A 3,835-nucleotide genomic window follows, 5' to 3' on the forward strand; every position below is an offset into this window, starting at 1 on the left:
CCACCGACTCAAATGATAACGTAAGCGCAGAGTTTAGCTGAGATGAAAACGGCAGGTCTTGTGTGATGGTGAGGTGTGGGGAGGAGGGGAATGGAGGATCAGGGTCTGGAGGAAACCAAGCAGACACTTGGTGTGAGACATAGGTGGAAATATCACGGTGGGGATGGTGGCTTAATTGGGCACAGGTTTCTGAAACAGAAGGGGTTTGCTCCCTCCCAAACCCCCAACCCTGTCAGCCTAGAGAAGGGCTGTCAGATTTATCATAAGGAGTCATGCCATATGTTGTTGGTAAAGTACCAATGGGTGTACTACCTTAAATGACCATATATTGGCCAGTTAAAAGGGATTTGATTGATTACAGGTTGGCAAGCTGCCTGTATGCCCCCACTGCTGGTAAAATACCAATGAGGAGGCAGGTACTGAGTATAGCAACAATGCTATGGTACCTGTATTTACAGTACGTGCAACCCATCCGTCTCACCTTTCAGCCTAGTCCCGGCTTACGGATGGATGTGGTGTTAAGATTGCACTGGTAGATTCACATAGAGTATTCAGTTCAGAAACAGGTCATCCAGCCCAACTGATCCACACAAAGGACCAACTAAACCTTTCTTTACTTCACTGTCTCAGCATGCTCCTGGTTGAAATGGTCCATGAAACAATCTTCCTGGAGGACCACTTGGCGTGGACTGTGCCCGATTAATAACCCTGTTATATTGCTCTCCAATTATCTTTACCTGAGGCATCTTCCTTAACGTTTTTATTGGTCTGCACACAAGCCCAAGCTTCATTCATGCCCACGCATGTTCTGAGCTGCTCAGCAAAGGTAATCAAATGTACATATGCAAGTCATTAATTCAGGTGATTCTCAGTACTGCAGAGCTACTCCCCACTGATATAGCTGCATTTTTTCACCCATTATGTGCATCTCTATTTGCGTAACAAGTGGTAAATATTTATTTGTGCAGAGAAACATACAAATTCAGAGCAGGAATAGGCTATTTGGTCCCTCTAGCCTTCTCCACCATTGAGTAATATCTTGGCTGATTTGATTGTGTTTTGAATACCACATTCCCATTGACACCCAATAGCCTTTTACTCCATTCCTGACAAGAATCAACCTCCCATCGTCTTGGAAAGATCCACCCTCCATTGCCATCTGAAAAACAAAGTCTCACAACCCTCGAAGAGAGAGAAATTCTCTTCATCCCTGTCCTGACAGGATAACCCTTAACTCACAGAGTCATAAACTCATACAGCATGGAAACAGAGCCTTCTGTCCAACTCATCCATGCTGACTGAGTTTCCTAAACTATACTAGTCCCGTCTGCCTGCATTTCTCCCATATTCCTTTAAACCTTAATAGAAACCGAAAGAACTGCAGAAGTTGTAGATCAGGATTAAACCTTTCCTTTTCATGTACCTGTCCAAATGCCTTTCACATGTTGTAACCGTACCTGCATCTACCACTTCCTCAAGCAGCTCATTCCACGAATGAACTACCCTCTGTGTGAAAATGTTGCCCTTTGGGTCACTTTTAAATGTTTCTCCTCTCACCTTAAAAATATGCTCCTTTGTTTTGAAGTCCCTACCCTAGAGAAAAGACCTCGGCTATTCACTTTATCCAAGGGGCTCACAATTTTATAAGCCTCTACAAGATCAGCCCTCAACCTCCTATGCTCCAGGAAAAAAGTTCCCAACCTATCCAGCCTCTCCTTATAACTCAAGCCCCACCCCCCTCCCAATCTCAGTAACACCTCCATGTAGGGCCACCCTTTCTACGTACTCCTTGTGAAGACCGTTCAGGATCTTATATTCTTTGAATCAAGAGACCCCTCAACTCCAATGGTAAAGTCTAGTCTGTCCAACCCTCTCCATAACTGCAGGTACTCCATGTCAAGCAACTGTTTTATGCCTACTGCCACTATTAAAATATCATTCCGAAGGAGCTGCACAATTGAAAAGAACACTGCATCACTTAGTGGAATATAAATCATAGTGAGCAAGAAGCCTTATTTCAGAAGGTGGCTGAAAACATGGCCCTGGGTTGCTCTGCAGCAAGTCGATATTTCAAAATAGTTCATTTCCATTTGCTACTGAACTCGTCAGCCCTTACTTTGGTTGGAAGCTATGTCGCAGTGAATTTATGATGGGTTTCAAACTGTGAACTGGTTTTATATTGAGGCTGGAAGGAACTTAGTGATTTTTATGCAGGAGCTTATAGCATTTCTTTGCAGGTCTTCTGCTAGCTGCAAAGGCAGCTTGACTCATTTCTAAATAAATGACTTGTTAACTTGATTGCAGTAAAAATAAGGGACTGTAAGTGCTAGGAATTTGAATGCATACAAGCTCACATTAATTCTGGTGCTATCTGAGAGGCAATGATAGACAGAAAATTTGAGCTCGCTCCATCATTAACAAAGATTAGAAATGGGCTACACACAAAACAACCAATTGGCACATTTTCAAATGTCATCTTTCACAACCTCAGGATGTCACAATCAATTAGATCAAAGAACAAAGATCATTACAGCATGGGAACAGGCCCTTCAGCCCACTCTGACACATTTTGCCCTTTCATACTGAAACTGTCTTCACATACAATCACAGAATCCCGACAGTGTGGAAACAGGCCCTTCAGCCCAACAAGTCCACACTGAACCTCAGAGCATCCCACCCAAACCCATCCCCCTATAACCCACCTAATCTACACCTCCCTGAACACTACAAGCAATTTAACACAGCCAATCCACCCTAACCTACACATCTTTGGACTGGGGGACCCACACAGACACAGGGGGAATGTGCAAACTCCACACAGAAAGTCACCCAAGGCAGAAATCAAACGCAGGTCCCTGGTGCTGTGAGGCAGCAGTGCTAACCATTATGCCACTTTGCCGCCCATAAGTCTACTGCACCTGGTATTCCCAGACAGTCTCCCATCCAAGTACTAACCAGGCCTGAGTCTGCTTAGTTTCTGAGATCAGACAAGATCAGGCGTTTTCAGACTAGTATGGCCATAGGCAAATAGGCTGTAGGCCGTAGATCTGTATCCCTCTATTCCCTTCCTAATTCATGTATTCGTCAAGGTGCTTCTTGAATGTTTCTATTGTGTCTGCTTCCACCACCTCCTCTGGCAATACATTCCAGGCACTCACCACCCTTTGTGTGAAAACTTGCCTCACACATCTCGACTGCATCTCCCAGTCGCAAACCATTTCAACTCCCCCTCCAACTCCTTGGACGACATGTCCATCCTGGGCCTCCTGCAGTACCACAACGATGCCACCTGAAGGTTGCAGGAACAGCATCTCATATTTCGCTTGGGAACCCTGCAGCCCAATGGTATCAATGTGGACTTCACAAGCTTCAAAATCTCCCCTCCCCCTACTGCATCCCAAAACCAGCCCAGCTCGTCCCCGCCCCCTAACCTGTCCTTCCTCCCACCTATCCCCTCCTCCCACCTCAACCCCCACCCTCACTTCCTACCTACCAGCCTCATCCTACCTCCTTGACCTATCCGTCCTCCCTGGACTGACCTATCTCCTCCCTAACTCCCCACCTACACTCACCTTTACTAGCTCCATCCCAGCCTCTTTGACCTGTCTGACTCCTCTCCACCTATCTTCTCCTTTATCCATCTTCTATCCGCCTCCCCCTCTCTCCCTATTTATTTCAGAATCCCCTTCCCCTCCCCCATTTCTGAAGAAGGGTCTGGACCCAAAACGTCAGCTTTTCTGCTCCTCTGATGCTGCTTGGCCTGCTGTGTTCATCCAGCTCTATACCTTGTTATCTCAGATTCTCCAGCATTGGCAGCCCCCACTATCTTTGAATC

At 45.9% G+C, this 3,835-nt stretch overlaps 1 pseudogene; it reads right to left on the reverse strand.

The window, feature by feature from the left end:
• Positions 1-2,906: 2,906 nt before the first annotated feature.
• Positions 2,907-3,025, reverse strand: LOC125483407 (annotated as a pseudogene).
• Between the last annotated feature and the right edge of the window lie 810 nt (positions 3,026-3,835).

This window comes from Rhincodon typus, chromosome 6 (assembly GCF_021869965.1).
Source record: "Rhincodon typus isolate 14 chromosome 6, sRhiTyp1.1, whole genome shotgun sequence".
Classification (NCBI taxonomy): Eukaryota; Metazoa; Chordata; class Chondrichthyes; order Orectolobiformes; family Rhincodontidae; genus Rhincodon; species Rhincodon typus.